Source organism: Chiloscyllium punctatum, chromosome 31 (assembly GCF_047496795.1).
Source record: "Chiloscyllium punctatum isolate Juve2018m chromosome 31, sChiPun1.3, whole genome shotgun sequence".
NCBI classification, from domain to species: Eukaryota; Metazoa; Chordata; class Chondrichthyes; order Orectolobiformes; family Hemiscylliidae; genus Chiloscyllium; species Chiloscyllium punctatum.
In genome coordinates this window covers 55,696,510-55,706,603 of record NC_092769.1, presented here as the reverse complement: position 1 = coordinate 55,706,603, position 10,094 = coordinate 55,696,510, and the positions used below count along the sequence as shown (strand labels likewise).

Below are 10,094 nucleotides of genomic sequence, written 5' to 3'. Positions count from 1 at the left end.
TAAGGTGCTACATAAAAGTTAGTTGCACAATTTAGGAGCTCATGGTATCAGCGTAATGTATTAGTATGGACTGAGGATTGGTTAACCACATTGGCTGTTGCTGAGTCCTCACTTGGAGTACTGTATACAATGTTAGCTCCCATATTTAATAAAGAATAAACTAACATCGGAGACCATTCAAAAAAGATTCACTTAGCTGCTTTGAGGACGAAAGGGTTGGCCTATCAAGAATAGATAAGCAGAAGTGATCTGATGGAAACAAGATTCTGAGGAGCTTGACAGGGTAGATGATGACTAGATCTTTTAGCACCAGTGAAGTCTCAAACCAGGGGACATTACATAAGGGAACATTCATTTTAGGAAAAGTAAAGATTTTTTTTCTCAGATAATGGCTAGAATTTTCTCGCCCAAAAACTTGTGAAAGTTAAATGTGGGAGGGGAATGGTTGGGTTACTCTTTGGAGGGTTGTTCTGGCTTGTTGGGCTGAAGGGCCTGTTTCCACATAGTAGGGAATCTGTGATTCTATCTCAAATTATTTTAAAAGAGGGCAGATATACTTTTGAAATATTGAGCAGTTGAGGGCTATGCGGATCAAGTATAAAAGAAGTGTTGAGGTCTGGGTTGGCCAAGCCATGATCTGATAGAATGGGGGAACAAGCTGAAGGGAATGAATGCCCTACGCCTGCTCATTGAGGCTCCGTTTCATGTTTTTTTTGTTTTCAAAGAAGAGTGTGATACAATGTGCAAAAGAAGATGTTGTGAAAAGCAGTGAAAATGGGGTGTTTATGTACTGGTTCATTTGGCATTGATTCATCAATTACAGCTATACAGTCATGAGTGGGAAGGCAATTCCCTCCATGAATAAAGGAAATCTACTGCAGAGCTCACACAAAGGGAATTCTGACCCTCAGTAAACTCTCCCATCACATTACCCAACATATCAGTTAAGCAGGACGCACTGCGCATGCTCTAGCCAACAAATGACCCGCGGGTGATTGATGTCAGTACTGGACCAATGAAAGGTCGGTGGGCGGATCTGGAGGACCTAGGGGAGGTTGGTCCTCCAACCAATCAAAGTGAATGAAGGGCGGAGCTAAACTAAACCATGTGATCACCCTCGCGCGCAGCGCAGTGTCGCTGTAATGAATGTTCGGGAAGTTATGGATACGGTAAGGAAAGAAATAAACAGGGAAATGGGATAAAAACTGTGTTGCTATGAGCAGAGAGGTTTCACAAACAAATTGTGCACGACGGAAAACATAAATTTGAACGTCCCAGTCCCGTGTTTGCAGTAAATGGGGAATTGCCTCAGCGCGGCTGCAGGCCTGAGTGAGCGCCGCCATCTTTATTCGGGACAAAGATTCACTGGACACGCCATCTTTGTAGGGGGCAAGGTGCAGCCAGGCGCATGTGCAGCCTTTCTCTAGTACAGAGTCATTGGGATCATAGCAGCCAATCCTGCTCTGATTCACCTCTGGGCTCCCTCATAACCACTTTGTCAATATCTAACTTCCTCCGTCTCGAACCATGGGTGTATTTTTGGTCTGTTTACTACTGTATATTACTTTTATAGACCCTTTGTAAATGAGTTTTTCACTGCGGCCCAGCTCCTGACCATGGACTGCTCTATTATCAGATTACTTTTTTCTTGAATATATTTGACAGTCAAGAATTCTTTTTTCCAAGAAGCAAGTGTATTTTCCTTCCATTTCTGAATATCAAATTCTGTACCATTTTCATTCCCTGTAATCCATTTTGCTCTCCCTGAAACATCAACTGTGTTTCTCCTTCCACAGATACCAGTGATTAATGCCAAAGCCCTGTTGCTTGTGGAGAGGGTGATGTTTGACTTTCTTGTACAGCTGCAGTTTGTGTGGTGAAGGTGCTCCTTACAATGTGGTTGGGTAAGTGGCATTATCGATTATTCACTCAGCAACAGTGATGATTTGAAAATAATGTCCAAATCAACAACAGTTTGTATTTTTATTATCATGCTTATAATTTCACAAAAATGCTATTGAGAACTTTAGACATTACGCCAGAGATGGAGATATTAGGTCAGGTGACCAAAAGCATTGCCAAAAAGCAGGTTTGAGGGATGTCTTAAAGGTGGAAAGCAGACCTGAGAGGTTTTGGCTGCGAATTTCAGACCATGCTGCTTCAGCAACTGTAGAAACAGCCACACAGGTGAAGTAATAAATTAACAAATGGTTGGGAGTCTCGAAGAAAATAGGTTGTCGAGGTCTGAAAGTGTGTGTGGTGCAGGGAGCTAGGGATTATCACAGCCAGAAATTAAATCAAGTGTGAGAATTTTAAATTGAGGGATATTGGCCAGGTGAGACTAGATTGGGTTGGGGTATCTGGTCGGCATGGATGGGTTGGACCGAAGGGTCTGTTTCCATGCTGTACATCTCTATGGCTGTACGCTGTTGATTATAATTAGGAGCCTTTTGATAAATCAACAAGCAGAGATTTAGACTTTCTTGATATTACAGTGAGGTTGAATGTGGGAAGCTGGCCCTGAGTGTGTTTGGAAAATGAAGTCTGGAGATAACACACGATGGATGAGAGTTTTAGTAAATGAGCTGAGTTGAGGGTGGAATCAGCTAGAATTAGTGATCTTGGAGTGGGACTGAGTTGTCACACTCACCTCGCCTCTGAGATTCAGCTGGTGGCCAGATTGTGAATCAGGGCGGTAACACAATCGGGAGCTGAGTGGCCCTGGTGGAGCCTAAAATGAGTGTCACTCAGCTGGCTGTTGCTGAGCAGCTGCTGCTTGGTAGCCCAGTTGATGACATCTTCCATCACTTTACTGCTGATCGAGTGTGGACTGATGGATGGAAATTGGCTGGGTTGGATTGCCCTGTGTTTTTGTGTTGAACATCCCTGGGCAATGTTCCACATTGTTGGTAGATGCCAGTGCTGGAGCGGTACTTGGCTTGGTGGGTGGTAAGTTCTGGAGCACAAGATATCAGTATTATTGCCAGAATATTTGCAGGGCCCGTAACCTTTGCACTACTTAACCATTTCTTGATGTTATTCAAACTGAATCGAACTGGCTGAAAACTCACATCTGTGATGTTAGAAACCACTGGAGAAGGCTGAGATGGATCATCCCACTTTGCACTTCTGGCTGAAGATTGCTGTAAATGCTGTCATCTTATCTGGTGCATGGGTGTGTGAGGCCCCTCCATCAGTAAGGGTGGGGATTTCTGTGATGCTTCCTCCAGTGAGTTGTTTAATTGTCCATCACCGTTCACAACTGGGTGTGGCAGAACTGCAGAGCTCCGATCTGTTCCACTGGATGTAGGATCACTTAGCTCTGTTGCTTGCTGCTGATGCTGTTTGAAATGCAGATAGTCCTGTTTGATAGCTTCAACAGGTTGGCACTTCATTTTTAGGTCTGCCTGGTGCTGCTCATGGCATGCCCTCCTTTCCTGTACATTGTGATGGGTGAGTGCAGGATTTACAAACCCATGAGATTACAGATTACAGCTCTGCTGCTGTTGATGTCCCACAGTGTCTCCGAGATACCCAGTTTGAGATCGTCCATCTCTTCGAAGTCTGTCCCATTTAGAACGGTGATCGTGCCACTCTACGCAATGGAGGTTTTTCTCAACTTTAAGGCAAGACTTTGTCTCCAAAAGGAATGTGTGATGGTCGCTCGTACGATACTGTCATGGCCAGATGTATCTGCCGCTGGTCAATTCATAACAATGAGATCAAGTATGTTTTACACTCTTGTTGGTTCCCTCCCCACCCGCTGCAGACTCAGTTGAGCAGCTATACCCTTTAGGACCTGCAGCTCAGTCAGTAATTCTGTTGCAGAGCTAGTCTCGATTGTGGACATTAAAATCCTGTACCCAGAGTAAGTTTGACTGCATTTTATTGCCTCAGTGCTTCCTCCAAATGTTGTTCAACATGAAGGAGAACTGATTCATCAGCCAAGGGAGGACGGGACGTGGTAATCAACAGAAGCCATGAGACTTCCTGGTCTCCGGAGTCAATGCTGAGTGCTCCGAGGGCAAATCCTCCCTGTCTGTACACCACTGTGCCACCACCTCTGCCTGGTCTGTCCTGCCAGTGGGACAGGACATATCCAGAGATTTCAGGAGAAAGTGAAGACTGCAGATGCTGGAGATCAGAGTCAAGGGTCTGGTGCTGGAAAAGTGCAACAGGTCAGGCTGATGAAGGGCTTAGGCTCGAAACGTCGATTCTCCTTCTCCTCGGATGCTGCCTGACTGTTGTGCTTTTCCAGCACCACACTCTCGATATCTAGGGATAGTGATGGTGGTGTCTGGTCATTGTTTGTAAGGGATGATTCCGTGAGTATGACTATGTCAGGCTGTTCCTTGACTAGTCTGTGAGACAGCTCTCCACATTTTGGCACCAAAAACCTTATGTTCGTGAGTAGGATGTTGCACCATCGAGAGGGCTGATTCTGTGGTTGTAATTTCTGGTGCCTTGTTAGTTGCCAACTGGTCCATCCAGTTTCATTCCGGTGTTGAGACTTTGCAGTGATTATTTCAGTGAGTAGCTGGCTGGGCCGCTGTCAGGTTGGCAGGATTTGTTTCGCCATTGACAATGGTTTCATGGAGATCAGCAGATTCCTAATACGTTTTTTTTTCTTGAATTCAGATTCCACCGTCTGCCAAGATGGGATTCGAACCAGGACTTCAGTCGTTTGTTTTAATATTCTGGATAAAACCTAAATACATCAGGTTTGATCACTCATTTTAAATATCACTAACCCTGGTTTTGTTTCTTTGTAAAAAGACTGTCCATCACCCTGTCTCCTCCATCCTCCCCTCCAACAACGAGTGAGGAGCACATGGAGTTTCTCTGTCACTAAGACTGAGATAATCCGATCTGCTGTTTCTCTCCCTCCCACTAGCCCACTGAGCCAAACTGCCTCACGTGGTGTTCCTGGTTTTTGTTCTAAACCTACATCTTTCTCCAGTCTCTTGTCAAGTCTTATCAGAGCTCACCTTGACCCTTTCCCCTAATCTCGCTAAACTCCCTTTCCAACTCTCTTTCCTCCGCTGCCGCCTCATCACTCCCCTTCGCCAATTCATAGATATTGTTCCTTGTTCTGTCTGTTGGTCTTTTCTGGTTATGTCCTTCTCTCCCATTCTGTGAAAAACTGATATTTGACCTCACTGTTGTTGGAAAATCCTGCTCCATCTCCACTCTCCCTTTCCTTTCTGAATTCCTTGCATTTGGTGTCCCTCAACGATCTATCCTTGGTCTCTCCTGTATCTCACGTACATAGTGCCAGGAGGTGATATCATCCAAAAACACTGTGTTAGGTTTGACATGTACACTGCCGATGCCCAGCTCTCCCTCCCCATCATCCCTCTCCATTACTCCACTGTTACTCACTTATCAAACTGCTTATCACACTCCCACTACTCGATTAGCTGCAATTTCCTCCAATGAAACATTGTCAAGGTTAAACCCATTGCCTTACTGCTGAGCCCCTCCCTCTCACTGGGAACTCTCTGAGGCAGAACGACACTCTCAACAATATTGCTGTTATATCTGACCCCAAGGTGACCTTCTGATCAGACATCCACACAATCACAGCACCAGGAAATCCAATCTTTTAAAAGTTGCTTTTCTCCACCTCACCCCAGCTCCATTGCTACTGAAACCCCTTACCCACGTCGGTGTTCCCTTATACTTGAATCCAAAACAGAACTCTTGATTCCGTAACTCAGAATCTTGTTTCAGACTCCCCTCTCAGTATTTACCCTCGGACACATCCTCTCAGTATTTATCCTCTGAAACCCCTTAAGAATCCCATCTGTCTCAATGAGATCACCTCTCTTTCTCCAAAATCCAGTGATTGGAGTTCCAAACTTTTCAGCCTTTATTTAAAAGATAATCCCTCCAAACCAGGGATCATCTCATTGAATCTTCCCTGAAATGCCTCCAATAAAGTGACACATTTCCTTATCTAAAGGGACCAAAACTGCTCTCATTCGTGCAGATATGGTGGTCTCACCAGCACTTCCATACATTACTCTCAGGTAGAGACTCCAAACTCTGATATTGAAAACTTTTGAAACAAACATTCGATTCCCCTTCCTGATTCCCTGGTGTAACTGTGTGGTAGCTTTCTGTGTTTCCTGAACAATTACCCCTGGTCTCTTTGTGGTGCAGCTTTCTACAGTTTCCACCATTTAAATAGTACTTTGTTCTTTTATTATTTCCTCCAAAATGAGCAACTTCCCATTTTCCCAAGTTACACCCCATCTGGCAACTTGTTGCCTCCTTCTCCTGTGCATCACTCTCTTTTCATAATCCTCTTAGACCTTTACAGTTATGCCTTTTCTAGGAGATATCCCCCCCCCCCCCCCACCTCCCATTCTTCCAAACATTTACTGGGAGCACTGGGCAGTGGGAAGCAGGCAGAGCTGCTATCTTTCTAGGGATACACTTTGGAGTGATTGAGAGGATCTTCCTACCCATTGGTCAGGATGGAGACAACTTGCCCATCGTTAGGCATTAGCCTTTCACACCCATGTCAATGTGTCCTGTAATCCTTTTATGATGACCTGATGAGTGTAAGGTTTATTATTCAAATGTGTAATTTGTGTATAAGGATGTCTCAGAGAGGGAGCAGAATATTCTTAAAGGGGAGAATAACCATTTTGAGGGGAGGGTATTCCTGGGACTACATCCCGGCAGGTTATACAGGTGGAACTGAGAAATAAGAAAGGGATGATCTCCTTATTGGGATGGTATTATTGACCGCCCCCCACTTCCCCAATAGTCAGCAGGGAGTTGAGAAGCAAATTTACTAAGAGATCACTTATCTGTAAGAATAGTATGGTTGTTTACAAGACTTGACCTTCTTTGTTATTCATTCACAGGATGAGGGTGTCACTGGCTGGGCCCAAAGGGCAGTAAAGAGTCAACTACATTTCTGTGGGTCTGGAGTCACATGTAGGTCAGACCAGGTAAGGATGGCAGATTCCTTCCCTGAAGGATATTAGCGAATCTGATGAGGTTTCTTTTCGCAATAATCAACAATGGATTTGTGGTCTTTAATAGATTCTTAATTCCAAATTTTTATTGAACTCACATTCCACTGTCTGCCGTGACGGGATCCAAACCCTGGGCCCCAGAACGTTACCTGGGTGTCTGGATTATCCATCTAATGATAATCTCACTAGGCCATTTGGTAGGGTGAGTGACTGAAGTATCCGTGGGGCAGCACATCAGCACCAAAGATCCCATGGTCTCTGCGAAAGATAGAAAGGGCTGGGGAGGGAGATATATCCCTAGTGGTGGGGTCTGACTGTAGGTAGCGGACATTGCAGAGGTTAATGGAGATTAGTGGGTGGCAGGTGAGGACCGGGGGACTATATTCTTATTGTGGTTGGAGGTGTGGGGGGAAGGCGGAGGTACAGGAAGTGGAGGATATGCGTTGGAGTGCATTGTTGATCAAGTGGGTGAGAAATGCGGTCCTTGAAAGAGGAAACCTTTCTGGGATGTCCTGGAGTGGAATTGCTTCTTCTGGGAGCAGATATGGCAGAGGCGGAGGAATTGGGAGGACAGGATCACGTTTTTACAGGAATATACTCGAGGGTAATCAGGAGAGCAAAAAGGGGACTTGAAATATCTCTAGGACATAGTTTAAGGAGAATCCAAAGAGATTCTACAAATACTTTAAGCATAAAATAATAACCAGACAGAGAATAGGACCCCTTAAAGATCAACAAGGCCATTTATGGAACAATAGGATGTGGGAGAAATACTATACTATTCTATTCTGGAGAGTTTGGGGAAATAAATAGTGATAACTTGAAAAGTGTCTATATTACAGAGGAGGAAGTACTGGATGTCTTAAACAGTAGCAAGGTGGATAAATCCCTGGGACCTGATCAGGTGTATCCCAGAAATTTGTGGAAAGCTAGGAAGGTGATGGCAGTGCCCCTCCCTGAGGTATTTATATCATTGTTTGTGACAGGTGAGGTGCTGGAAGATGGGTGCCATTATTTAAAAAAGGTGGTAAGGAAAGGCCAGGGAACAAGAGAACAGTCAACCTAACGTCAGTGGTAGGTAAGTTGTTGGAAGGGATTCTGAGGGACAGGATTTACATGTATTTGGAAAGACGAGGATTGATTAGGGATAGTTAACATGGCTTTGTGTGTGGGAAATTCTCTCTCTCTAACTTGATTGAGTTTTTTTGAAGATGTGACAAAGATGATTGATGAAGGCAGACTGTGGGCGTTGTCTTTATGGACACTGAACGATGTTCCACAGAGCAGACTGGTTAGCAAGGTTAGATAACATGAAATGTTGGGAGAACGAGTAATTTTGGTACAAAACTGGCTTGTAGGTAGGATGCAGAGGGTGGTGATGGAGGCTTGCTTTGCGGACTGGAGGCCTGTGAGCAGCATTGTCCTGCTGGAATGGATATTGGGTCCTTAAATAAATGACTTGGATGTGAATATATGAGATATGGTCAGTGGGTATACAGGAGACACCAAAATTGGAGGTGTAGTGGACAATGAAGAAGGTTAGTTCAGAATGCAACAGGCTCTTGACCAGATGGGTCATTGGAGCGAGGAATGGCAAACTGGGTTCAATTTAGACAAATGTAAGCTGTTGGATTTTGGAAAGGCAAATCAGAACAGGACTTGTACACTTAATGGTAAAGTCCTTGGGAATGTTGCTGAACATAGAGACCATGGAGTTCAGGTTCATTGTTCCTTGAAAGTAGAGTCGCAGGTAGGCAGACTAGTGAAGGTGGTGTTTGGTATGCTTATATTTATTGGTCAATGCATTGAGAACAGAAGCTGGGACGTCAAATTGTGGCTGGACAGGACATTGATTAAGCCATTTCAGGAATTATGTTTTAAGTTCGAAATTCTCTGTTCTGGAAAGGATGTTGTGAATCTTGAAAGAGTTCAGACAAGATTTACAAAGACTTTGTTGGGTTGGAGGATGTGGGCTACAGGGAGAGGCTGAATAGGCCAGGGTTAATTTCCCTGGAGAGTCAAAGACTGAGAGGTGACTTCATGGAGATTTATAAAATCATAAGTGGCATGGATAAGGTGAACAGCCAGGGTCTTTTCCCCCCAGTTATGTGGGTTCAAAACAAGATCACATGGACTAAAGTTGAGAGGGCAAGGATTTAAAATGGATCTAAGGGGCAAAGTTTTCAAGCTGTGTGTGGTGTATGTGTGGAATGAGCTGCCAGATGAAATAGTGGAGGCTGATACAATTACAACATTTGAAAGGCATCCGATTGGGTACATGAATAGGAAGAGTTTCCAATGATACGGACCAATAGCTGGCAAATGGGGCTCCATTTGTTGAGGATTCCTCGTTGTCATGGACAAATTGGACCAAAGGTCTGTTTCTGTGCTGTACATCTCTATGACACTAATAAATGAAAATAAGATATGTTCCTCTTTTGTGGAGAGCTAGCAGAAGCACAGATAATTGTCCTTGGAGCTGAGAAGGTTAAGCAGTGATTTTGACCAGGTGCAAATTTGTTTCTAGGATATCTAATCTGCAGAGAGAGGGGAATTGTTAACAATGTCACAATTTTAGTAACTATTTTCAGGTAATTGGCAAATCATGTGAATATGTGAACATTATTTTATTCAGAAAGTTCTGAGTATCTGGACAAGTCTGAATGGCAGCTGGACACAGACTCAGCAGTTATTCATAAACAGATTTGGAATTTTGCTTTTTAAGGGAAGATTTGGGGGCTATGGGCAAATGGGAAGGGAATTGGGACAGATTTGCAGCATCTCCAGAGGGAGAGGGTACATCCCAAATGGGCTGAATAGCCCCAGCCCCTGTGCTCTGTGATATTGCCCCATTGACTGTGAATGTTGAAGCTCATCCCAGGGCAGAGAGAGGGAGGATCCCACCACCCACCTCGCAATGGGCCTCGATGATTGATGTCAGCGCAGGCCAATAGGTGGCAGAGAGCAGTACTGGAGGACCAGGTTGTACCAGTTTGTCCTCCAACCAATCTGAGTGAATGAGGACATCCTCAAGGCTGGAACTAAAGAAAGGCACATCTCACAGAGTTCTGAGAAACTGGAGGACATGAGATAGGGAGCGTT

General features: G+C 44.4%; 1 long non-coding RNA gene across 1 annotated transcript; it reads left to right on the top strand.

The window, feature by feature from the left end:
- Window positions 1-1,107: 1,107 nt before the first annotated feature.
- LOC140456832 (uncharacterized) lies at window positions 1,108-6,965 on the top strand. The gene is made up of 4 exons (XR_011953169.1): window positions 1,108-1,169; window positions 1,797-1,904; window positions 4,639-4,721; window positions 6,879-6,965. It is a non-coding gene; the product is annotated as an uncharacterized lncRNA (long non-coding RNA).
- The last annotated feature ends 3,129 nt before the right edge of the window (window positions 6,966-10,094 follow it).